Source organism: Petaurus breviceps, unplaced genomic scaffold (genome assembly GCF_028583685.1).
Source record: "Petaurus breviceps papuanus isolate PSGF00001 unplaced genomic scaffold, PetGlider_PUasm1.0 110, whole genome shotgun sequence".
NCBI lineage: Eukaryota > Metazoa > Chordata > Mammalia > Diprotodontia > Petauridae > Petaurus > Petaurus breviceps.
Genome location: NW_027185597.1, coordinates 413569 through 441351, shown reverse-complemented (window position 1 = coordinate 441351; position 27783 = coordinate 413569). Strand labels below are relative to the sequence as shown.

The 27783-nt window shown below is 37.7% G+C and overlaps 1 protein-coding gene and 1 long non-coding RNA gene across 8 annotated transcripts in view; one reads left to right on the top strand and one right to left on the bottom strand.

Annotated features, from left to right (window-relative positions):
• LOC138155999 (uncharacterized) overlaps positions 1-27783 on the bottom strand; it is a 120224-nt gene that overhangs the window by 3029 nt on the left and 89412 nt on the right. For all 3 annotated transcript variants that reach the window (XR_011167048.1, XR_011167065.1, XR_011167047.1), the window contains exon 3: positions 1305-1389. This is a non-coding gene — a long non-coding RNA (uncharacterized lncRNA). The remainder of the gene's footprint in view (positions 1-1304; positions 1390-27783) is intronic.
• The window catches only part of LOC138155734 (thiamine pyrophosphokinase 1-like), a 479265-nt gene that overhangs the window by 421941 nt on the left and 29541 nt on the right, over positions 1-27783 (top strand). The gene's annotated exons all lie outside the window — the stretch shown is intronic.

Below are 27783 nucleotides of genomic sequence, written 5' to 3'. Positions count from 1 at the left end.
TCTCTCTCTGTCTCTCTCTCCTCTCTTTCTCCCTCTCCCCCCCCCCCACTTTAGAAATGTTAGAGACACTGTACTACTGTGGGTAGACCTCATCTCAATTTCCATTTCAGGGTCCTTTTTTCTGTAGGTCACAAAGTTTTATATTGAGATTTTTATCTTGACCTATTCATTTTCCAGAACTGTTTGTTACAGCCATACTTGCCTTTATTTGATTCTCCTCCAAATGCATCCCCACTGGGATTTGCCCAACACCGTTCTTTTACTCACATTTTATTCACAATAGTGGAGGGAGAATGGAACTCTACCATCTCTCCTAAGCCTGTTTGAATGTTTTCCAACCTTCAAAAACCTGCTCAAATCCCTTCTCTTCAGTGATGACCTCTTAGCCTAGTCACTCCTCCAAACTCCAATAGTAATTAATCACAAACTGTTTTGTGGTAGCTCTTCTGACATTGTATTGAAATATTATTTATTCTTGTCTAACTTTCCTTATTTTTGTGCAATCAAATAGATTATAAGTTCCTTGATTTCAGGCACTATCCATGTTTGTGAATCCTGTACACATAGTAGGGATTCAAGAAATCCTTTCTGGTTGATTCACTGATAATAATGAAAGATAGAGGTACCATTCCCAGGCAGAATGTTTTCCAACAGCCATTCATTATATTCTTTTTCTGTAACAAAAAACTGATTTTTGGGTGGTAAATATTTCTCTCTTGTCTCTTCACTATTTCTGAGGTGATTGCTGAGTTTCAAGTATTTGTGCAATTAATTGACATAGAATTATTGAGTCACTCTTTCTCTCAAGACCTCATATCTAGGCCAAAGAAGTTCTCCTTTAGGAGGAACCATAAAACAAAAAAGAAGAGTGAAGATGAGAGGTCAAAGGAAGACATATGGGAGGTAAAGTCAGAGGATCAGTTTTGCCTCCTACCTACTATGAGGCATAGAGTCAGTTAATTTATCTTACCACCTGGTCCCAGTTTCCTTATTTCTACAATGTGCAGATTGATTTAAATGTTTTCCAAGGTAGGGCTTCTTAATTAATTATTTTATTTTGTTCCATTTTGTAGTATTTTATTTTTTTCAAATTACATGTAAAGATAATTTTCAACATTCACTTTTATAAGATTTTGAGTGCCATATTTTTTCTCTCTCCCTCTTTCCCAAGACTACATGCAATCTGATATAGGCTATACATGTACAATCATATTAAATATGTTTTCACATTAATCATGTTGCAAAATAAGAATCAGAATCAAAGGGAAAAACCAGAAGAAAGAAAAAAAATAGTATGGCTCTACCTGCATTCAGACTCGTTCTTTCTCTGGACGTGGATAACATTTTCCATTATGAGTCTTTTTGGAATTGTCTTAGATCATTGTATTGCTAAGAAGAGAAAAGTATCAAAGTTAGTCATTGCATAGCATTGCTATTAGTGTGTACAGTGTTCTTCTGGTTCTACTCCATTCAGTATCAGTTCATATAAGTCTTTGTAGGTTTTTTTTATATCAGCTTGCTCATCCTTTTTTTATAGGACAATAATATTCCATTACATTCATATACCACACCTTGTTCAGCCATTCTCCAATTGACAGGCATCCCCTCAATTTCCAGTTCTTGCCATCACAAAAAGAACTGCCATGAATATTTTTGTACATGTGGGTCCTTTTCATAAAAAAGATCATAGAATTTATGATCTCTGTGGGATACAGACCTAGTAGTAATATTGCTAGATCAAAAGGTATGCATGGCTTTATTGCCATTTACGCATAATTCCAAATTGCTTTCCAGAATGGTTGGATCAATTGACAACTTAACCAAGAATGCATTAGTGTTCCAATTTTTCTACATCTTCTCCAACATTTATCATTTCCCTTTTCTGTCATATTAGCCAATCTGATAGGTATGAGGTGATACCATAGAGTTGTTTTAATTTGCATTTCTCTATCAATCGTGATTTAGAGCATTTTTCATATGACTATAGAGAACTTTAAAAATCATGGGAATGAATGAGCTCATCAAGGGAGAGGTTAAAGGAAGAAGAGGAAAGGATTGAATACAGATCCTTGAAGAATATATCAGTTTGGGGGTTAGTAGAAAGAAATGGAGCCAACAAAGGATATAGAGAAGGATAATTTAGAGTGGGAAGAGGAGAACCAGAAAAGTAGAGTTTCACCAAAGTCAAAGGACAATATTCCACAGTGGTTGATGTAGAGAGATCAAGATAGACGAGTAATGAATGTGATTTAACAACAGTAACTTTTGAGAGAGAAGCTTTAGTTAAATGATATGGAGAGAAACTATGCTGCAGGAGTTTGAATAGTGAATGGGCCATGAGGAAGAGTAAACAAGTATATAGACTACTCTTTATAGAACTTTGGCAGGAAGGGAGAGGAGCCAAAGGATGTTACTTTCAGGAAATATTGTAGTTTGGGGATAAGCCATGAGTTGAAAGGGAAAAAATGAAGAAGCAAGAGGAAGGGTGGGAATGATTAGTTGAGCAAGGTCTTGGGCCAAGGATAAAAATTGAGGGTTTATCTTTGTTGATACACATATTTCTCTGTCATGGGGCACAAATTTGAACTGTGGAAGAGAATAATTGAGGGAACTCTTATGTGATACCCTCATTTCTTCAGTAAAGTCAGATGTGAGGTCATCTCCTAAGATTAGAGAGTGAAGAAAGAGTCAGAGATTGGGAATTAAAAGTGGAGGAGGGAATTGAGGAGAGTTGCTTCTGGGAATTTGTTCATAACAAATGAATAAAAGGCCTACTGAGCAGCACTGAAGGCACAGCTAATATTAAATGCTAGTGTACAATATGTCAAGGAGTGAGCTGAGTCAGAATATCTGTAACCCCTAACTCTTCATTCCTTTTGCAAATACTAAAGTATGTATACAAGAGTTTTGAAGAATTTTAGAAGTAATATCTTTCAAAGAAAATATAGACGTATTCTATAAAATTGAACATATGCCTCCCCCCAATTTTTAATCTTGCAATCTTACATTGGAAATGGACCATTTAAAGGTTCTGATCATTCTAATTAATTTTCTGACTGTAAAAATGGTAGAAGAATATAGCAAGTACTGAAGCAGTTTTCTATTAATAGATTCAGTAATGCCCAGGGCAAAGAATAAACGGTGACCCCTTACCAGTTGGAATTGTAGGCCTTCAAATGAGCTGTCATAGAGTAATAATTTCAGACTTAGGTAAATAGTAACAGGTATGAAGAGAAGAGTGACAGTTGGTTTATATTCCAGCAATTCAGAAATTGCTGGAGTAAGACATGAGATAGAAATGAATTAATTCTTCAATATAGTCCAGGGAAGAAATGCAAATATGTTGCCACAGAGGCCCCTACACTGTGGATACTAATAATTCCTAAAGGATATTTAAAGACTACCTATACCTCCAGGGGAGCAGGAGTTGGGATTACTGTTAGGAAATGTACCCTCCAGTGACTATGGGAATAGACATGCATAAAGAATAATGGGCAAGGGAATGCAAATATTTTCCTGGGTGTGCCAGCACACCCTACCCATTCTCCCTGCTATGGATTCTTAATCTGAAGTCCATGAGCTTTGTGTCATTTGTTTGTAGTTTATTTTGGACAATAAAAAAGCATTATTCTGAGTGTGGATCCATAGACTTCACTGGACTGCCAAGGGGGGGGGGGCAGGGTACATGATTCAAAATGGTCATGCTATTAATTCCTATGAGGATGTTTTGGGAGCAACACAGATACTGTCAGACTTGGATGATGTGTTGATGCATTTACTTAACAGATTTTTTCCCCTCTTTTTTATGCTTTGTTATAAAGGATAGCTCTCTGGATAGGAGATGATATATTTTTTTATTGAGGGGGAGGAGCTAGAAAAGAGAGAAAATAAATATTCATTAAATCAAATAAATAAAATTTAAGAAATACAATTGATGTAAATACTAAACCCATCGACAAATTTTTAGGGTACCCTAACATTAGTGAAGCCCCAAACTTTCAATCAGTCCTCACTGCCTTAGCTAAACAATACTAGCTCACATCAAACAATTCTGGAATGACTGCATTAAAATCATTCTGTTGGATTAAAGGTATTCACAACAATTAAGAACTATTCAAAGGGGTGAGTGGAACAAAGGAACCTAGTTCTGCAGAAGACAAGAAAGAAATAAAGGATACTAGAGATGTATTGTTGCCAAGCAGGGGTGAGATGCACTGCCCTCTTATTCTACATTTTGTATTTAAAGATGAATTTGCCACCTGTTTTAATGTAAACAAATAATTATGTTTCTTTATAAAATACACTTGTTTTGTATGTGATTTGAAGACCCTGTTTTATCCTTTTTTTTTTTTGGTACTAATCAAGAGAAGTTTAAAATATGTCTCTCACACCGGTGTGAGATGCTGTTCATATCACCATTTTAGCCTTGAGAAAAATAATAGTCTGAAAGATTACATGAGTTTTGCAGGGTCATCCAGCTCTTGAGGATGTCTGAGGTAAGATCTGAACCCTGACTTGACTGACCTCTAGTCCTTTGATCTATCAGCTATACTACCCTGCTTCTCCGGCATAATATTTCTAAAACATTACTCATGGGATGATATGAGTGAACCTAGTATTTATCTAGAAAGCCACTTACTTATCCTTACCTTTTGTTTCTTGTATTTGGCAGTGCCCGGTTTATGGCAAAAAAGGTTCTTCACCAATCTCTTTGTTGTTGTTTTTTCTTTTTCATCAACTTCTTATTTAAAAAAAACTCAAACCATGTCAAAGGCCTTTTGAAAGTCTAAGCAAATCATGTCTCTTGATTTTACCCTTGTCCTAACCCCCCTCCCCCTTTTCTTTACCCCTTCAAAGAACTTTAAGAGATTAGTCAGGCATTTTGTTTGTTTTGATTCTGATTTATGAACTATTCATTGGCTAGCCAGGTGCTGGCCATATTCCACTACTCACAATCCGTCACCAAGAGTAATGGCCTCCTTCAAAAAGGTGAAGCATGACAATTTTTTCTGCATGTGTCAGATAAACAGATTGTGAGGCTGCTTACTGGCAGCAATCTATCTTAAGTGGGCTGAAGAGCACATTAACCTTTTGGCAGACCCCATTTTCACTTTGGGTATTTGCTTTTATGGTTTTCATTTCTCTTAATAAAAGGCAGACCTCACCAATAACACAACCTCCAATCACAGGTGAGCAGAGAGCTTAACGTTCTAGGATGTGGGTGGGCTATAGGTGTTGGAAACAGTTCAACTTTTAAACCTTGTAGTATTTGGAATTCATGTCTTTAGAAATTGATTGACTAAAAACAACAGCAGTGAAAGCAAACCTGGTTAGTCCCAATCAAAGTCAGAGTAGGCCTTCTTTCTGATACTATACTAGAAGAAATGTGTTCAGTTCCCAGGGACAGGGTTTTTAGGTTTGGGTTTGTTTTTTTTTTGTTGTTGTTGTTCCGCCTTTTATTTTCTTACTCAACCTTGCTATGGTTTATTTCAAATATGAAAATAAGTGTCTGCATATACCTCCAGGGTCTGATTAAAAATCAAATAGGAAGACTAAATTAGGTTTAATATATTATCCTCTCTCTATTCTTTTTTGTATTTTGGTTTCTGTGATTTCTGTGCCTATATAGAGTTCTTTGTCCAAACAAACAGTGGTTGTCTTACTCTAGCACTGTTCCTAATGAAAGTCATATTTGACTTCATATGGCTCTTAGACCATAGAATTTAAAACTGTAAGAAGCCATAAAATAAGGGTTCTGGATTATATGAACTTTTAAAAATATTTTTGATAACTGTTTCAAATTCAATCAAATTATCCTGTGTAATAAATTTAATTTATTCAAACTTTATCCTGAGGAGAGGGTCCATAGACTTTAGCAGACTCTCAGAAGATTAGCTAACCTCTCCTTTAGAGGTTATCTAATCCCCCTTGTGCAATTTAAGAAACAGAAGCCTAGAGTTGAAATGACTTACCCATGGTCATACAGATAAGTAACAGAGTCAGGATGTGAATCTAGGAAATGTCTATAGATCCTATGTTCTTTATACCAAACTGTGTTAACTTAATTTAGGTTATTAATCCATTGACTTTCTGAGCCTTTACAAAAGAACGTGATGATTATTAGGTAGCAATACTAGCTCATGCTAAACATATTATGATAAACTAAACTAACTTTTAAGTAGAGTTGTTGGGTCCAAAAAATAGGGGAATGCTGCAGATACAATTTACCTTGATTTCAGCAGAGCTTTTAACAAATTTTTATTATGATTAGTGGGAAATATTAGATCTGGATTTGTAGCTACTTTAAACAACCTTATCCCAGGAGTGTAATTTAATGGATTACTTTCATCCTCTAGTGAGTTCTAGTAAAGGGCATCTGTTCTTGGCCCTGTTCAACAATCTTATCAATAAATTGAGATGAAGAAATGCAAGTTACATTTACATTTGTAGAAACCACAAAATTGAAAAGGATAATTGAAATAGTAGGTGGCTGAATTAAGACTGTATAAGAATTCAGTTAGCTAGAATGATAGACCCAAACCACAAAAAAACAAAATTTAACTGAGAAGTTCTTACTTTGGGGTTGAAAAAGTCAATTGCACAAGTATATTACGAGGAGGGAGATTTACTTTGGAAGCTCCATCTCTCATCTCTGAAAGGTACTGGCTGTCCCTCTTACCTGGAATGCTCTCCCTCTATATCTTAGCCTCTGGTAATTCTTGGTTCACATCAAGAATCCACACAAGCATCACCTTTTGCAGGTGGGGGTCTTTCCAGATTCTTTTAGCAGTTAGTACCTTCCTATCCAAGGTTACCTTGTACCTACTTTATATATGTCCTATATGTCTTTTTTTTTAAATCTTTTATTTTTACATTACAAATATTTACCAGTTTCTCCTACCCTAAGCACACCTGTGACCTCATCTGAACATACATGAGTAGCTCCCCCACCTTGCTTCAAAAAAAAAAAAAATAGAAATCTATTTTTCCTCCCTCCCACTTCCAGCCTCTATTTGATTAAAAAAAGAAAAAAACAAAAGTAGTTAGAGGAAATGTATAGTATAAGAAAAACAGATTCCTTTTAATGAAAATGAATGTTCAAACAAAATAAATTTCCTCATTGACTTTGTTCAAATACATGTCTCCCTGTGCATAATATTATCTCCTTCATTAGAATGTAAGAATTTTGAGGGTAAATAATTTCACTTTGGTTTTCATATCTTTTCAGTACTCAGCACAGTGCCTGGCACTTAGTAAAAATACTTGTTGATTGGTTTATTCCCTTTTCACCAACAAGGTAGGAATAGGCATGATGTACGGGAGTGAGCAGGTTCCATGGATCACCATAAGGAACATTTTTGGTAATAATTTAATGCTATTCAACAACAGTTTAATTCAGCAGTCATTTCTTAAATACTATTTATTATATAAAAAAGTTTGTGATAGTCCCTGATAGAGAATGAATGGATGACTAAATAAGTGTCTAGCATACCATTACTTCATAGAGGCTTATTGACTAAATGAATGAATGAGAGGAAGGGAGAGAAAGAGAGAGAGAGAGAGAGAGAGAGAGAGAGAGAGAGAGAGAGAGAGAGAGAGAGAGAGAGAGAGAGACAGAGAGAGAGAGAGAGACAAAGAGACAGAGAGAGACAGAGACAGAGAGACAAAGAGAGAGACAGAGACAGAGAGAGAGAGAGAGAGAGAGTGTCAAAACTTCACAATTACTATATACAAAACATAAAGATGGAATGACCCAATGATCCTTAGGATGCAGCGACAAAATAGATGGTACTGTGTCTTCTTTAACATAATTTTCATTGACACTGATGTTGCAAGAACAGCCAAAGAGTTGTTGAGGAACCAGAGGTTACAGCACTTGCCAAGGCAGTAGACAGGTTGCTTTTTCATGAGAATTGTTCTACCAGACACTAACTACAGTGTCTGGGTTGGTAGAAGGATTGGGGCAGGAGGCATTTTAGGGAATGCACAGCCCTTGGACTCTGGATTCTAAGCTGTCACCACTGATTTATCCTTGAGTGGTCAAGATGTAATATGCTGGGTTGTCTCTCCTCTAACATAACTAAAAACAACAACAATATAAATAAAATTTTAAAAAATGTAAAACTGAGCAAAAAGAAAAGAAAATAAATGATTTTGGGCAGCCAGGTAGCACAGTGAGTAAGAGCACTGGCCCCAGTGTCAGGACGACCTGGGGATCGAATCTGGGCTCAGACACAGCACCCACCCAGAAACACCTGACTGTGTAATCTTGAGGAAGTTACTTAACCCCAATTGCTTAAAAAAGAAAAAAAGTAAAATTGAAGAGATAAGACATGCTAAGCAGATTATCAAAGAAGCCATTATTATATTTCAGCTAAAACTAAATCCTTTAGTATTTTTGAGGAATCTTTGTAATGCTCATAAAGCAGTATAAGAATTGTTATCAGGCACTGAAAATACATGCTAGTCTAAAATTTTTATCTTTACATTTTAGGAAGAAAGGAAGAAATAGGCCTGCATACTCAGTGTACACAGTATCTCACTTTATTTTACTGCAAGTATATATCTTCCCTTTGGTTAAAAGGAATCCAAATACATGTGTGTGTGTATGTATTTAAGATAAAATGAGAGGGCCATATGGTACAGTTCAGTGTTTCTCAGTAGCACAGAAACATGAATTCTCCCCCATCCCTTTATTTTTTGCTAAAAAAGAGAAAAAACATTAGAGACAAAATTTTTTTAATAATCTATTGATATCTCCCCTTGCCACCATCTCTACCCCTGGTCTTTTAGAACTACTAGTACTACCAGCCTTCTTGCTTGATCTTAACTCATTAGGAAAGCAAAAGGCAGTAATCTGCTCCTCACTTAAATATCTTCAATTCACTAAGCATTTAGCAAGCTCCTCTCCTACTTTGTGCCAGGAACTGTACTAGGGGAGGTGTAGAAGATAGCTCCTGACTTCAGGGAGCTTACAATCTAATGGGAAAAGACTATAATATATAAAATGATGCTGAAAGGGAAATTATGGGGCAGTGAAGAAGGTATGAAGTTCAGTGAAGTAGGAACCAAGTGGAACTACTGATGGAAAACTGAGAGATACCTGAAAAGTTCTGAGCTTTTTGTAAAGGAAGGATTTGCTCTAAGGCAACTGATAATAGTTGAGAAGGTGTTGCTGGTAAAGGATTAGTATAAAGCAATATTATTTCACAATGTTTCTTGGTTAATCGTATAGGTTCAAGGATGAAAAGCTATTAGTAGATTTATTCATGGCATATATGACCTCTGCTCTCAGACTAAATGACCATTTTCTTTTAATTATTGAATTTGATGGTTTTTATTTTAATACTTAAATTTAGACTTGAATTAATTTTTTTTAAATTACTCAACTGCCCTTCATCAAAGAGCTAACATGAAACAAGTTTTATTATTAAAATAGATAAAAATGAATCTGTGAAAAGTTCCATTTTCTTCTAACTTTATTATAGGACATATGATATTAAAAAATCTTATAATCACTTTAAATTTTAAATAATCAAATTAAGTAATGTTCCTCAGCTTGCATAAATATACATCTATGGAATTATTCAGATGGAACACCTCAGCAAGAAATCACTCATAATCTCCAGAATTCACTATGTCTAGTAACCCACCATGTCTATGTAAGTGGAAAAACACATAATTCAGAACATCTATTTTTTTCCAGTCATCAAAAAAAACCCAACTAGAATTAGAATAATAAATCTCATTTTGTACCTATTCACCTACATTATTAAGATGTCCTTCCCTACCAGTTCAGTTGAAAACAGGAGATCCATTGGATTTCCATTTCTCCTCATCTTCCTCTCCTATAGATGAACTAATTCCAAATCATTTCCCAACCTTTCTGTATAGATGTCAAAATTTCAGTCCTTTTATCATTTAGTTTGTCTCCTTTGACCTGAAACATCTAGATAGTTTTAGGACAGTCAACTGGATTCTCATTTTTATTAATGTAGACTCACAACCTTGAACTACATGAGAGTAGCCACTTCATTTCTTGACCAAAATCTGTAGTGACAGACAGGAAGCCCATCAGAATATGAATGGGAGACAGGTTATCATTTGAGGTATAAATTTTTCTTGATGCCAGATGTGTGTACTTATCTATGGTAGTCAGCTGTAAGTAGAGATCTGTGTGGCTGTTTTATTTATTTTTTAATTGTACTACTTTGCTCAAATGTGCTTTAAAATATTAAAGGAAATTGACTCAGAGGTCTCACTACTGGGACTATTCCTCAAATAAGTTATACAGCAAGAAAAGAACCATATAAATATTCATATGAGCATCATTTGTGGTAGCCAAAAAGTTGGGGGGAAAACCATAAGCTTGATGATGGAAAAATGGCTGAATAAACTATGCTACATGAAAGTAAAGAGTTTTGTTGTACTATGAGCAATGCTGAGTAATAACACTACAAACTATACTAAATGTAAGTAAATATTATTTGTGTGTGTGTGTGTGTGTGTGTGTGAGTGAGAGAGAGAGAGACAGAGAGAGAGAGACAGAGACAGCATTTCTGTGATAACTTAGCCACCTATTTCTGAGTCTTCTGCTTTCCTCTACTCCTCTGTGGTTCACCATCTTCTCTCATCTTTTCCTGTAGTCTAACAAGAGGGGCTACCACTACTGCTCTCTTGGGCTAATATGTTTTACTGGTCCCTTGATCCCATCCTCTCATGCATTTTTTTTTTCTCATTGCCACAACCCTGGTACAGACCCTTAGACTAGTGAATCCACTTAAAAGATTCATTGGACTCCTGTGGTCCTTCCTGCCATCTCTCCATCCCTTGTTCCACCCTTAGATTATTATTATTTTTTTAAGCCATAGATCTATCCATATCTTTTATCTGTCCAAGAATCTGTGTGGTATAATGGGAAGGGCATTGGATTTGTTGCAGAAGGATCTTTTGAATTTTGGCTTTCCTTCTTACTGCCTGTGTGACCTCAGTCAAATCAATTAAGTTCTCCAGATCTAAATTTCTACATCTTAAAAATGAGGCTGTTGGACTCTATGATTTTTTTAAGAGTTCTTGTCTAATAGAAAATGAATGTGTTCTTTGTGGGCAAGGAACATGTTTTTGCCTTTCTTCACCAGCCACAGGTTGTTACATTTTTATGTCCATGAATTCATAGCACTTAGCACAGTGTGGTATAGTTAATAAATGCTTATTGATTGATTTGTACCATTAGCCCTGTGTATTATTTCCCATCCACTTGGTAAGTCAATGAATTAATCATAATAAGTCACTCAGTAAGCATTTATTAAGCACCTACTGAGTACCAGGCACTGAACTAAGAGCTGGGGATACAAAGCAAGGCAAATGACAGGCCCTGCTCTCAAGGTGTTCACAGTCTGATGGGGTTTACTGTCTAATGGGGAGACAACATGCAAACCACTACTTACAGATACATTGTTCAGTTGTTCTTCCAGTTGTGTCTGACTTTGTGATCCCATTTGGGGTTTTCTCAGCAAAGATACTGGAGTGGTTTTCCATTTCTTTCTCTAGCTTATTTTATTGCCCAGAAAACTGAGGCCCAGAGAGTTAAGTGACTTGCCCAGGGCTATAGAGCTAGCAAGTGTCAGAGGCTGGAAACCAGAGACCAGGTTTCTATGGTAATGACTTTGGTCTCCTTTGGTGTCCTGAGTATGGGGCTGAATGATTGCTGGGAAGGTCGAAAGAGGCTCAGCATTTATGCTTCTTATCAGTAAAGCAGTGTCCTTAAAAAGCCAGAGGCAATGTTTATGTCAGTCCTCTAAGGCTGCAAGGGAAGTGATGGGATATGAGGGAGATGACAGAAGCAATGTCTGTGGCTAAAAGCGGCAGGGGTCAGAATGAGCAGTGACAGGTTAGCTCAAAGGGAAGTGCTGTGAGCTTGCTTCAGGGGTGTGCTGGTAAATGGTTAAAAACTAGTGCTCTGAAAAAAAATGAACTAAGTTTAATCTGCATCATTAAAATTTTCTCCATCTCTTTCTTAAGTCTAAGCAGTCAGTGACACAATCAACCAAACACCAACCTGTAATATTTGCTGATTTCTGAAATCAGCTCACATGTGAAATATTTACTCTGAAAATTTAACAGTTGCTTCTCAGGTTGGCTCCAGCACACCCCTGACTTGCCCCCATTCACCTTTCTCTCTACAGGGCCACTGTAGTGGGAGGTATAGGCTCCTACAACTAACTGGTAAAAATTGCTGATTTCACTTTCTCTAAAACAACTGGAGTTTTTCTGACCTTAGGTTCTGTCCCAGACAATGGACAAACAATTCATTCTTGATCCTGTTTTCAAATTCTTTTGATCTGGGTAGGACTGCCAGGGCTTACCCTGCATTGGCAGCCTCTGAGAATCCAGGGTATCTGAGGCATCAGATGAAGACTTTAGGGGAGGATTTTAAAATCATTTCTTTAAAATGTTGCTGATGGTGCTCTGACGTGGAAAATGGCAAAGCACTTCAGTTATCTTATAATACTATTGGAAGATGCTTCTAGGAAGAAGATGCTTCCGAATTCTGTCAGAAGGGTCTTTCCTTGATTAAAAGGAAAGTAAGACAGCAGAAAGGCTGACTTGTTTACTGCCTAGTTTCCTATCCCAGGTGTCCCTCTCTCATTTTCTCTTCTAAGTAATCTCTTGCCATACCACAGAAAAAAAAAAAAATGACCCTAATCTAAAAATGAATAGAGCAATATGTGGATGCTCCCAGTGATGTACATAAAATCTGAATTTTTCTATCTCTGTATGCATCAAGGTGTCTTTTATCCATAGGTTTCTTGATTGTAAAAACTAGGATTATTATTGAAGAGGGCAGTAAGCAATTTAGGAAGTGCACTGTCTTCATATGACAGAAACCTTGCAACTAAGCACAGTAATTTATGTTGATAAATTGCAGCTGTCAGAGTGTCCAGATCACTTCTTGGGATGTATTTCCAAGTTTGCATTTCTAGCTTCTGTGGTCTGTCATATAAACTTTTACAAAAAGCAAGGCATTTTTTTGAGGATTGGCATTCCTTAAATTGGTATGGTCTCATCTCAGTTAAATTAAAGAAATCAAGGGTGGTAATAATTATTGAATGTTATTAGTTCTTGGTATTTTTTTTTTCTTTCCATGAGTATCTAAAAATGTAAAGTAGTACTGGAGAAAAGGGGCCATGACCTGGAAGGGTTTAGAATCTTAAGGAAGGAGAAACATTAAAAAAAAAAAAGATGAAAATGAATTTTTAAACATTATTTCACTGAGCTTAGGAAATGAATCAAAAAGTTTCATACATAAACATCAGAGAAATTCAAGAGAGCCTAGTTTATTTAGGAGAGTTGTATTAAGAATGAAAGAAAAAGCAATTTCTATACAGACACAACTCACTCTGATCTCTGCAGAAGGTGGGAAAGGTAGGAAACCTGGGCAGGGAGGGGTGTTAAAAAAAAAAACAACTTTACAAGTTGCTGAGACAAAAAGGATGAAAGGTTAACATAAATCTGCTCAAATTAGACTAGTCTCATGGCAGATTTGACCCATCAGAATGAAGCAATAGATATAATCTGCATTGGAACTCAAAACAACAGAGTTCTAGATCTGTCTGCTGGGATGCTGGAAAAGGTGCCCAGCTGACTTGGATCAACATTTTTTGACGTGAAAAATGCTTGTGGTTTTTATCATTAAAAAAAAAAAACAAACCTGTTGGCCTATTAAAGAAAGAGGAATAACTTTTTTTTAAAAAAATTTAATAACTTTTTCATTTTTTCTTAATTTTCATCAGTTACTGTCTTGGTTTTTATTGAAGAAGGTTGGCTTTTTTTTTTTTTGTTTAAACTTCCCCAGGAAGGCAAAATTGTTCATATAAGCAAGGGTATGCTGGGTATGTTCAACAACACAATACACTTTTAAGTTTAATCTCTAGGAACATTTTCTCCATTACTTTCTTAAACCTAAACAATAAACAGAACAATAAATAGAGTAGTATTTGCCTATTTCCAAGGTGTAAATGGTCATCCTGAAATTTTAACAACTGATTCTAAAGAGCTGGTATGAGCCAGCTCTGGCGCATCTCTGCACATAAATTAATAAATTATTATTTTGTTGAGATAGTTGAAAATTCCAACTCATTTAACTATATTGGAAAATGTAGACTGTATTTTACTTTAATTGAAGATTTTTATTTTTTTGGTACATATAGAAAGGCTCAAATCTTTTAATAAGCATAAAAATTGCACTAAGACCTTTGAGACACTCTTTATAATCACATTTATGCATTAAAACCCACTAAAGTCATGATATAATTTACAATAAAGATTATACGGGATAGTAGAAGTGACAGTGGTTTTTTATGTCAGGAGAGCTGCAGTCAAATTCTGATTCTATCATATGATCCTGGGCAAATAATTTCACCTCTCTGAGGCTCAGTTTCCTCATCAGGAAAATGGGGACGAATGATAACTTGTACTACCTACCTCCCAGGGCTATTGTGAGGATTGAATGAGATAATGTGTATAAAATGCTTTGTTAATGGTAAAGCACTACTCAAATATGAGCAGAAATTTTACCTCATGAAGCATATATTTCCCTACTTATTTGGGCCAATCTCTATCCTGCAATTAATATTTTCTCATTTTGGAGATCACCTACAAGTCATATAAAACAACCATTTCCATTGTAAACTCAGTTTCTTAATGCATGGTATTATTTTTCATGGCCTATGAGCTGAGGCCTTTACCTCATGTCTGCTTTCCTCACACGGGGGAATTAGTTGAGTGTGGACAGTTTTAAAGAAATTCTTTACTGCTTCTTTAAAGGCAATCCAAAGCACAGGCCCTTATTGACAGTGAGTTAGTGTCAGCCTGTTGGAAGTATAGCATATTAGAGGTTGGATCCCTGGGATCTCTATTCTCATTCCCATGATCTTAATGGAGACTCTGATCACCTTCTCCCTGGGATTCTTCCTTAGCCAACCTTATTCTAGTCTCCCCTTCCAAGATGTTCTCTATAACTTTACCAGATCAATCTTTAAACTCGATTCATCCTGCTACTCTCCTTCATAAAATCTCCAAGGTCTGTTTAATGCCTATCAGATCAAGTCTAGACTTCTCATCATGGAATTCAAGGTTTTCTTCATTTGGCGTTTTTCTACTCCCATCAATCTTATTATCTCCTAGAGCAGTTCTACCGTCTAGTAAGTGATGACATTTATTTGAAACTAACAGAACTCTACTTAAAGAGTTGCTTAGTTCCTAAAGCAATTTTGTCTTCTTTAAATACAAAATGCTCTGTTTGGCATTCAAAGTGCTTCGTAACTCAGCCCACTCCTACCTTTCCAGTCTTCTTTCACCTTACTCACAGCCATGGACTCTCTTACCGGCTCTCCATCTCTCAGCTCTAGGTTTGTTTTTTTTCCCTAGCTGTCCCCTATGCCTAGAAAGCTCTCCTTCCTCTGCTCCAAATACTGACCTTTCTGACTTCCTTTTAAGTCTCAAATAAAACCAAACTTTCTACTGGAAGCTTTCCCCAAACCCTATTAAATGTAGTGCCTTCCCAAAACAAGATAATGCATTTCACCAGAAGGTTCATGGTTTATGGAAAAGAGTACTGGATTGAAAGGCAGAAAATCTAGGTTCAAATTCAGACTCTGTTATTTGCTATTTGTATGACCTTGGACAGATCTCAGTCTGCTAATTGCTAAAGGTGAGAAACAGATTTCAGGAGAGGGAAGAAAAAGCAGAGGCAAAAATCTGGCCATGAAGGAACAGGATGCATTGAGGTAGGATGGTGGATAGAGACCTAAGACTTGGAGTCAGGAAGACATGAGTTCAAACTCTGCTTTAGATAATTACTAGCCGTATGAACCTAGACAGGTCACTTAGAGTTCACCAGGACCAACTCCGCCTCTTTAAAAAAAAACAAAAATCATCACAGGATCAAAGATAGGACATTTGACTTGGAAGGTCATCTGACATTTTTCCTGCTTCATCCAGGCCACAGTGAATGTCAAACAATGAGAGATTAAAGAGCCAATGTTCCTATTTTAAGAGAAGCCAATAGAAGTAATCTTTTTTTTTTTTAAATAGTTAACTTTTTAAATCTTATTCTCTTTCCAAGTCTTTCGGCTGCACAGGATGTCCTTTGATGCTTTTCTTCTGGACCTGGGGAATACAGTTCTGTCTAAGATGCCTCCACTGAATTACAGCTGTCTCTGGAGATGTCCAAAATAAGCCAGAAATGAGGAAGTCTCTGTTCCTCATTTGGAGCTTAGACCTCCTGCCAGATATCATCACATGGTAAAAAGCCTCCTGGATTTGGAGTCTGAGGACTTTGGTTCAGATCTCAAGCTCTGTTGTTACTCATTAGCTGTTTGTCAGTTAATGTCTCCAGGACTCAGTTTCCTCCTGTGTAAAATGAGGGGGAAAGTAGATCATGTGACTTGAATTTTCACCACATCCCTGATATTGAAAATGGTGACAGGACAGAAGGAGACTGCCATTCATATGGCATTAGCCACGCCTAGGCAGCTATCCTTGGTTTTATTTCTGTGTTTCTTGCTCTGATGAGTGGCCTAATTGGTTGGACAGTGATTAAGTACCTCTGTGGAAATAAAATGCACTCTTGGGGGAAGTGAATTCATTCTTTGAGGGCACTGAGGTGGCATTAAGTAAATTACCCCTCAAGTGTGCTAAATGGCACCCTGGTGCCTTGGAAGAATTTATTCACCACACTGTGGGTGAGTGTTTTACTCCCAGGAATAAGCCCAAGAGCAGAGATCTAGAAGGAAGCCTGCAGGTGGCAATAAGACTCTGGCTGTGATTAGTGTCAGGTTTTTTTCATGTCATTTTGGTAGCTTCATGTCTAAAGAGGTCAGGTGGCTCATTTTCATGGTAAATGATATCAAATTAGGATGCCAGTCCTTCAGCAAAAGGGTAGCTCTTGCATTAAAGCAGCGACAGAAGTAAAATTCCTGCCTTTTTTTCCCCAAAGCCTAAAATTTTTCAGTCATGTTCAACTCTTTGTGACCCCATTTAGGGTTTTCTTGGCAAAGATACTAGAATGGTTTTTGCCATTTCCTTCTCTAGCTTATTTTACAGATGAGGAAACTGGGCAAACAGGATTAAGTGACTTTTTCCAGGGTCACATAGCTAGTGTCTGAGGCTAGATTTGAACTCAGGTCTTCCTGATTCTAGGCCCAGTGGCACTCTAACCACTATTCCACCTAGCTGTGCAGTTCAAAACTACTCATAGGCAAAACTTACTGACCTGACTGACACATAAGGCTGTTTTCAGGCTCACATGAGATTATGTGTATGAGATTGCTTTGAAAACTGTAGAGTGCCATATAAATGTGGTTTGCTATTATTCCTACAACTATTATGATTGTATTACTAATAGTACATCCATGTACAAGGCACTTGTACTTTAGGATCTATGAGGGCATATAAAGTGGCATCCTTCTGTTGAAGGTAATCATCAGGAGGCAGGTCTCAATATGATGAGATTTGGGGGCCACAGCAAGTCATGAAGACAATCTCCTGAAGCATGAAGGGATTTGGACTAGTAAAGGTGGACAATGAAATCCCAATCTTTTTATGTACTAAAGTGTGAACCCTACCACTCAAATATCTCACACTCCATTCAGTTCCTTCCCTTTGCTCTGACTGATCCTTGAGGGAGAGCTCTCCCCTATAATTTGTGTTAACAGTCTATTGTTCCTTAAGCTCTCTTTACTCACTCTATCCAACATAAATTAGCTTCAGTGGGAGGGGAGGCAAGATAGTAAATCTATCTATATATTTTTTAAAATTCAATTTATCTCTGTAATTATACCTTCTTTTCTTTGAGTAGCTGATTTTCAGTTAAATCTCAGTTTCAATATTTATACATGCACATAATGGGATAGGAATTGAATGGTTCTCCTTCCTCAATTCACACATACAAGCTATTATTTTTGGAAATGAGATATAAGCGTTTCCTTTTTCAGAAAATAGAGCGAATCATGATTACAAAAAAAAAAAGCAACTTTAACACTGACTTATTTTTTAATTGAATAAGTAAATGAACAACAGGGGCTTTCTCACTCTGTATATAGGCAGTATAGCCAATTCATAGGATCCCCGAAATTCTCAGATGACTCAAACAATTTTCCTCAAGGCTTGTCTGTGACACTGTTATAGTCCTCTACTAACTAGTCCCTGTCCTAACTACATATGGTTGTTTTTCAAAGTTTCCTGAACTTTTCATGCCTGCTCGTGTGTTAGGAAGGCTTCATAGGCCAACAAGCCCCTCTTTGGTATCTTGTAACTCCATTTTGGATGACTCACACTAGGAGAATGCATATGTGGGGTACACCAATCCAACCCTCCTCTCTAACCCATGAGAATTCCTGCTCAGAGACCCTCAGGAGGACAAAGCAGAAGGGAACACATATAGGGCCAGGCCTAAGCTTCTCTTCCAGGGTGCCTCCCCTGCCTAGATTCCAACCTCCCCCTTGTCTGCAGAGGAAGCAATTAGGTCTGGGCGGCTAGGTGGTGCGGTGAATTGAGCACCGGCCCTGGAGTCAGGAGGACTGGAGTTCAAATGTGGCCTCAGATACTTAACAACCTCCAGCCTTGTGACCTTGGGCAAGTTGCTTAACCCCAACTGCCCTCCAAAAAAAAAAGCAAAAAAAGAAAGTAATTAGGTCATAGAAAACCCTAAAAGATGAAAACAACTCATACAATTTTCCTCAGGGTCTGTCTGTGACACTATCACAGCCTACTGTTAACTAGTCCCTGTCATGATTACATATATTTGTTTTTATAGCTTCCTAAACTTTTCTTTCTTTCTTTCTTCCTTTTTTTTTTTTTTGGTCCTTTTTTGGAGGTGGGAAGGCAGGGCAGATGGGGTTAAGTGACTTGCCCAAGGTCACAGAGCTACTAAGGGTTAAGTGTCTGAGGTTGGATTTGAATTTAGGTCTTCCTGACTCCAGGACTGCTGCTCTATTCACTGTGCCACCTAGCTGCTGCTTCCTAAATTTTTCTTAAGTGCTCATTATCTTGTTCTTTTTTTTTGGGGGGGGGGGGGGGCAGTTGGGGTTAAGTAACTTACTCAAGGTAACATGACTAGTTTGTGTTTCTGTGTGTGTGTGTGTGTGTGTGTGTGTGTGTGTGTGTGTGAGTGTCTGAGGCTGGATCTGAACTCAGGTCATCCTGACTCCAGGGCCGGCTCTACTCACTGTGCCACCTAGCCACCCCTTCAGTATTTTGTTCTAAGTTATTAGCCTGCCAGTCAGGGAACCACCTTGGGTAAGCTGAAGGTGAGGTAAACCGTGGTAACCTTTGGGGCAGGTTGGTTACCTAAGTCATATTTTTTTAAGTTCCTAACAGAAGGATATGTGAGAACAGACTGTGAACTTTGTAAATTATTAAGTACTATATAAATTCAGTTCATAATTATAATAATTATTATTAAATTCCTGAAGCCAGGGCTCCTGGGTTGATGTCCAAGATCTAAAATATAACAACTATGGAACCATAGGCATGTTACTTAAACTCTTCTGATACTCAAGTTTTTGAGCAGTCACAGTTGAGGCTGAACTCTGAGTCAGGCCTAATACTACCAACATCCCTAAGCAAGAGGCCTAACTTCTCTGACTCATCCATAAAATGGTACCTTGCCCAATACACAGGATTATAATGAAGAACGCTTTCTTCATTCCTTTAAAAAAAACAATTTATGGGAAGGCTATGTGGCACAGTGAGTAAGAGCGCCAGCCCCGGAGTCGGGAGGACCCGGGATGGGTTCTGGCCTCAGATAATTAACACCCACACAAAAAATAACTGGCCGTGTAACCTTGGGCGAGTTACTTAACCCCAATTGCTTTAAAAAAAACCCAAAAACTATTTATTATGATGATACTTTCGTGCCCCACTTTGCAGAGCTATTTTAAGAAAAGCCTGTGTAAATTTTAAAATTTTATTTAAATCCTGGTGGTGATGATATTATTATTATCATCAAATTTATTATTGTTTTTGTTATTATTATTACAAAAGGAAAGGTTTATTGGGACTGAGGGGAATTCCATATTGTAGGGGCAATGAAGGCAACTCTCTTACCTAATACCTACCATTAGCCACCATCATCATCACTCACTCCTTACAGGGCAGCTATTTGTTTAAACTGAATTATCTCTCTTAACAATTTTGTTAGCCTTGAAGTCCATATAAAACATTTGGAGGAGGAGACAGAGCTTTTAAATGATTAATTGTGACTATTTGCTCCCATTTAATTTCTTCCCTTTTTGTTTCAAAAATCAAAATATTTCACAGTTGGCCTTTCTCCATAGGAACAGTGGTTGGGTACCCAGACCAGCTTGAAAAAATGTATTGAAATACAGTAGTTTTTTTATGGTTCTACATGTGTGATTTTTAATCAAGTCACAACCTCCCTGGGTCTGTTTCCTTAGCTGGAAAATGAGGGAGTTAGCCTGTATGGGTTCTAGGGTCCCTCCCAGCTTCAAATATATGATCTATAATTCTCTACATGTTACTCACCATTGCAAGGTAATGGAAGAAAGATTTCTGATTTGGGGTTGGGAGTGAGTTGTCCTAATATTGGCAGCTCTTTTTAATAATGGTATCTGGCAAAGGGCTTTACATGTACCAGAGGAGTGTTCTGTGCCCCTTCCTCAATAACTCCAGACTTCTTAATTAAATCAATTAGTTTGCTACAGTTGAAGTAACCAACAAGATGATACTCCCTGATACCTTATCAGGTAAAGGACACCTTTATTGAATCAATTAATCCATCAAGGGTATTAGAGTGCGAGAAATTCTTGACTAATCTAGGAGTGAAAATTATTGGATGAAATAGAGACTTTCTATACTGGAGGCATTTTGGAATTGACTGGAAAAATTAGGAAATTTGGAATTAGAGATGCATTTGCTGGGACAACAATTTTAGCCAATTTCTTCAAAGATAATCTCTTTGAAGAAGAAAAAATTGAGCTATTTCCTCTTCCTTTGACAGGAAGAGGATCCTGTAACCTCCAGAGCTTGGAGAATTTAGATTTGTCATTGGTATCCTAAGGGCCTCTTCAGATAGCTGAACATCGGTGAATATATGTGTGTACATATATGTGTACATTTTGCAAATGAGAAAACCACAGTGAAAATATTTGCCCAAAGCCATACCTCTAAGTGTTCAAGGTAGATTCGCACCCAGCCCCAATTTCTAGGCTCTTCCTGTAAGCCTCCTTCTTCTCTTCCATTTACCTTACCGCTATTAATGTTTCTTTTCCACCTCCTCATTTCTCTCTAGATTTTCACTCATTCACATGATCTAATAATCAGTGTCTCTAGCTGATAAAGTCTGGAATTGCTATTTCTTTATTTTTTTCCTTTTAGAAATTTTGCCTGGGGAGAAATAAGTTGTATGTATGGCCAGTGGGAGTCAGGAGAATTTAAGGAGTTTTTCTTATTCATGAGCACCCTCTGTCTCATTGCGGCTATAGATCCCCTGTGTAATTTATTAAGAGGTTGAATAATTTATAACTCATTTTTTCCCTCACCCTGTAAAATCACCAGACAACAGCAACAAAAACCCGAGTACCCTTCTGCTCATTGTATTTGCAGTTTACTCCAGAGGATTGTGATGCTTTCCCTAAACAGAAAAAAAGGAAAAGGAGAAAGACAGTGTGCATCCTCTAGCACAATGAAAGTAAGACCTGGTTTCACTTAACCAGCTGGGACTGTGATGTGTGTGTCCTTTTGTGTTGGTTAGGAAACTGTTTTATAGCTCTCTCCCTAAAGCTTCCCTCAGAACAACAAATACAGAAGAGCATAAATTATAAGATTAAGCCTGTGACATCCTCAGTCACATCTCCTTCCCCCTCCACTTCTCTTTGTAAATTAGCAGATTGAAACCTCTGTTTTTATGAGAAACTTGTCTACAGGTCAGTAAGTTTCTCTCATTTCTCTAAGGCACCAATTCCAATTCCTGGATTTGAAGTATAACAGGAATCTTCTGCATGATGGTTGCAGAAAGAGACAAAACTCAGAGTGGCATGTGGTTGGGGTGTGAGATGAGAAATGTTCTTGAAAATTGAAAACCTGAGTTGGGGTCAAGTTCTTACTAATTCTTTCTCTTGAGTAAATCACTTAAGGGCTCCAGGCCTGTGGTCACAGTCATAAGATAGAGACAGAACCATATATTTAAAGTCTGGAAAGGACCATAGAGGCAATTGAGTCCAACTCCTTCATTTTATATTTGAAGAAACTGAGGCCCAGAAGGGTTAAGTGATTTGCCAAAAGGTCACAAAAGTAATAAGGCAGGATTTGAATTTAGATCTTATGGCTACCAATCCTGCACCAGATTTGATGTTGAGTTGTTTTTCAGTTGTGTCTGACTTTTTTCAAACCCATTTGGCATTTTTTGGGCAAAGATACTGAAGTGTTTGCTATGTCCTTCTCCAGCTCAACTTAACAGCTGAGGAAACTGAGTCTTCCTTTCCTGATTCTAGGCCCAGCGCTCTGTCCATGGTACCACCTAGCTGCCTTATGCCAAATACTTCTCCTTATCTCATAGGGCTATTAAGAGGATGGAATAAGATTAAGTATCTGAAAGGAAGGCTTTTTGTAACCTAAAAGAATTATATAAATATAAAAATGAATTCACTATGATTATTATTATCATTAACTATTATTATGAATTAACTATTGTAGCTATGCCAGGGCATTGGGCTCGGTGAGGGTGGGGGATGGGGAAGGGAATCCTACAAAATGCCTTGAATGTGGTCTTGCTCTGGATTGGCCCTAATCTCTCCCCTATGAAGAAAGTATAAAATACTGCATCCAGTCTTTTTGAATAGCGTTTCTTCCCAATACCTAGCAATCTGTCAACTTTCCTAAACTCTTCAGCCAAAAAGAGCAGCCCTTAATAAAGAAAACTTGAGGTGAGGGGTTTTCTGTGTACTGACATGAGTTGGGCTCCTGCTGTGTCCCCAGAAAAATACAGCTGGCCCTCGTCTGGTCAGCTTGTCAGGAGAATGAGAAAGTTTCCATTGCCAGCAAGTGGGTATTGAGTGTATTGCTCCATTTAACCCTGGGAAAGACAGGTCACCTAGCTCTTGTCATTCTAGAAGTGGTATCATGGTCCTCAAGACCCAGCACCTGGCTCCTTGCCACAAAGAAAGTGTCACGGTATATCCTTGGCTTAGGTTCAGATCTTTACTCCATCTCTTCAAAAGCCTTGTTGGGATACCTTTGGCAGTATGTTAACAATTTCACAAATATTTACTAAACAACCATCTAGTGCTAAGCTTTCTCTATTGGGGAAACAAAGATGAATGGACGGGGTTTACTATTTCTTGGCCCTCTGCCAAAGTCATCTCCTATCTCATCATCCTCTCTTTCTTTCCTCTACAATGTCAGACCTTTGGGGAGAAAGAGATAGGGGAAAAGCTGGTTAGGCTGTCCTCCATTTAAATACTGAAGCTTGGCTCCTGTACTTCATGTTTTTAAAATGTGATGTTAATATGCCTTTATTGTGGGAAGGAAAGTGACTTTGGTTCCCTCAGTTTCTTTTCTTATTTCTTTTTTTTGAGAGTACAAACTTTTTCACTCATAGTGAATACTCTATTAAAATCTAGGAAGAAATTCCCGAGTACTAGTAAGCACATTCCAGACGTGGGCAATCGCCAGCGTAAGGGACTGAGATGGGTTGGATTAGTCTGTGTAAGAAGAGAGAGAAGGTCCGTTTGGCTGGATCAATGAGTGAAGGAAGGTTATTAATGTCCGTTGAGGTTGGAAAGTTTGTGTGGGGCCAGGTCGTATGCTGTGTAGAGCTTTTAAAGCTACAAATAAGAGTTTATAAATTCTCTAAGGAGCAATAGGAGACTCTGGAGTTGGTTGAGGAAGAGACTCAGATGGTATGCTGGCAGCAGCATAGTATGATGGGCTGGAATTGCTAGTGACTGAAGACGCATTAGGAGACAACTGCAATAAGTGAGAAAGTGATGAGGACCTAACAAAGATGGTGGTAGCTTTGTGGGTAGAGAGGAGTGGGATCCAAGAGATGTTGTGAACATAGAAATTGCAAGATTTAGCAGCTGCTTGGATAGGAAAGCTGCGGAAGAGTAAGCAGTTTAAGATAATGCCAACGTTATGACCCTGGAATCCTGAAGAAAATGGTGCCTTCAACAAAAATAGAGGGTTTTAGAAGATGAAAGCATTAGTGGAATAGATAAGGAGTTCAGCTTGCCTTGATGATTTATCAGCTGTCTGTCCTTTAGTTAGCCCTTGTGCCAAAACATATTTGATCTTGTTGGAAAGGAGGTTGGGGCCATCAGGTACTCCCAGGATAACTTACCTCCAGGAGGATTTTAGGGAGGGGGTGACTATGCTTTTTTTTTGGAGGGCAATTGGGGTTAAGTGACTTGCCCAAGGTCACATGGCTAGTTTTTGTGTTAAGTATCTGAGGCTGGATTTGAACTCAGGTCCTCCTGACTCCAGGGCCGGTGCTCTATTCGCCACCTAGATGCCCCTGTGACCTTGCTTTTACCACTTGGAACATGCCACCTCCTTTCTTACCCTCAGGATGCCTTCCCCCATAGGGGAGGTAGAGGCTGAATAACCTTGAATTAAAGAACTAATAAGAGTTAGATGTCTTACAATTTCATTGCAAACCACTTGATTGCTACCCTTGAGTTAACACTTCAAAGGATAATTCCTGTTTGGGCCCTAGTTTCTCCAAATAAATGTTGAATGTCAGAGAGTGAGTTTATATGTTAATATGTTGATATGTTAAAACTCTTAAAATCCCATAGGCAGCCTTTTGTGATATATGTGTGCTCCAAGTTTGAAGAGGGAGAAAGGACCAATGGATTGTATTTGGAGTGACATACAGGATAATAATCCATGTCTGTGGTTCCAACAAAAACTAAATGATCCTAAATCCTTCCTTGTGGCATAAAGAATTTCTCTTACTTTTTTGTTTAAGCTAAATCTTTGTTTTTGTCCCATTTCCTCAGAAACATAGCTCATTCTTCTTATTTTAATCTTATTCTTTATTCTGCTTATTTACTTATAGTTCTAGAGTTTGCAAGGAACCCAGAAACCATCCCATCCAGCCTTCCATTTTATAGATCAGAAAACTGAGCCACAGTCTTTAAAATGACTTTTACAAAGCCACACAAGTAGTAAACAAAATTCGAACCCAGGTCCTATTACTTTGTAGTCACCACTGTGTACCATTCTGAAAGGCCCTCTCTTCAGAGGAAATTTGGCTTCAATAGAATATCATAAAGCCTTCTCAACAACAAAAAAAAAGTTCCATGCTATTATTCAGTCAACAAGCACTTATTACCTTCTATGTGCTGGTCACTATTAACGTACTTCATTTTCAAAAACAGACATAGACAATTGTTAGCAATGGTTATATCTCTCATTGTAGTTCTCTATGTTTTTATGCCATTGAGTTTCATTCTACTGCCTCTCTTCCCTTTTGAAGGCCAAACTCTCATTATCTTTCCTTTACTTGTGAAGATTATATGAGTAATCTGTGAAAAGTAGAGGAGTGTCCTTTGTCTTTGGACTAAATCACTTGTGCCCCAGATCCCTATTGCTTACGTTCTGAGAAAAAAGGAGGTAGAACAATTTAAAAACTGAAATTTTTGAAATGATCTTTTCTTTTACTGTCTCCCCTTTGATCTCTCTCAAGTGACAGACTTCTTCCACCAAGCTCTCTTTCTTCCCAGCATCTACCTTATTCTTTAAAATGTCCGGGGGAATCAGTTCTATCACCTCTTTGTAATACATCACGGTTCCTCTGCCATGGGCCATAAAGTCAGCAGGTTCAGTAGCAGGGAAATGAGGAGAAGAAATGAAATTTCTTGGGAAAGGGGGGAAAGAGAATGTTATAGTAGAAATCACACTGAACTGAGAGGCAAGTATTTCCTCCCCTGCAAAATGAGGGCATTGGATTAGATAAGGTCCTTTTCATCTCAATAATTCAATGTTGATTAAAATTCAGTATTAACTTTGACTTGCCTAAGGGAACCAGGTTCAAAATTTGAACATAGAATAAAATTCACTGTCTTAGTGATGAGCTCAGATCATTTCAGCCAACTATCCTCTTTTCCTTATTCTATATGCCTCTGTGCAATTATCTTCTATTCCGAATAAAGTAGGAGTTTTATTCTAAATCAGGGTTAAAACAAAATTGTCATCCAAGATTAAAAATGGAAGAGACTAATTCAGTCTCCTCATTTTACAAATTAGAAGACTGAGACCCAGAAAAGGTACCTGGCCAAGTTTACTTAGCCGCTTAGTGGCAGAACTCGTATTTGAACCCATGTCACCTGACTTCTAGTTCTCTTTTCAGAGTACCAAAAGACCAAACTGCCTTAGTCCAAGATTTAGGTGCTATGGTCTTACAGATTGAGAAATCTGATTGTCCACTGACCCTTAGGGTGCCTAGTTGATACTAATTAGTCTTAAAAGACACTGACTTGTTGGGCTGGCTGGGTGGTGCAGTGAATAGAGCACCTGCCCTGAAGTCAAGAGGACCTGAGTTCAAATATGGCCGTAGACACTTAACACAAAAACTAGCTGTGTGACCTTGGGCAAGTCGCTAACCCCAATTGCCCTCCAAAAACAACAACAACAAAAAAGACACTGACTTGTAAACACGAATGTCAATAAATAGACTTAAAATTGAAGTTAAACATGGCCCCAAGACCTAGGACCAGTTCTCTTTAGGACACTCCTTCCCTGGTATTTTTCACTGAGAAGCCAAACTATTTATCAGAAGTTTGTTTTGATGAGCATGGAATTAGAAAAATAATGGGGAAAAAGATGGTTTTAAGGGACATTTCTTTCAGGTTATATTGAGCGCTGAATGAATCACCTTTTTTCCCCTCTAAGGAAGCAATCTATCTAAAGACCTAGACTGATCATCTGGATTACTATCCATCTCTCCTTAGACTGAAACTGATAGATTTCTTTCTATCAAATACTCTGTTTTCTATCTTTTAGTTTGACTGAAACCTCCAGCTTCCCTTCCTTTGTCATCATAACATGTCTTGTCATATTTTAACACATGTTCCTGTTATCTATTTTTGCCATTGCAATTTCCAGATCTTACACAGATTAAATCTTAAGTAGCCTTTGTCTTGATTAATCCCTTGTAATTATAAAATAGTGCATTACAGTTTTAAAAGGGCCTTCACATTGATACACCAGAATTTACCCTGTGCAATGACCCTCTTATAATAAACATCCAGTGAGGCATAAAATAGGAAGACATATGCTCTCCAGAGGGATTTGCTACAGTGTTAGAGGAAAGCTAAAGCAGAATCTTGGTCTGGAAGGACCTGAAAGTGGATAAGGTCTTCTACCTGCTCCTGTTTGTGGATGACATTGCACTGATTGCATTAAGCCTCAAGACATTGCAGAGCTCCCTCAAAGAGATCTGTAATCACACAAAGTTTGCTTGTCCACACATAGAAGAAAAACCAAGTGGATGAAGAATTTTTATTTATCCAGATTTTAACTTCCATTTGGATGGATAAACTATAGAACTTGTACAAAAGTGTGTATGACTCTTACAGACAGTTCAGATGGACAGTGAAGTGAGTTCATAGGCGAAGAGAGGGCTGGATCACTACTCATAAAAGTAAAGGCCCATCAGTTCAGTACTGACAGTTTAACAGTATTGCCATATGACAGTGAGAGCTGGAGAATTTTCTGCAAATAATGAAGATAAGCATCACACAGATGGAAAGGCACACA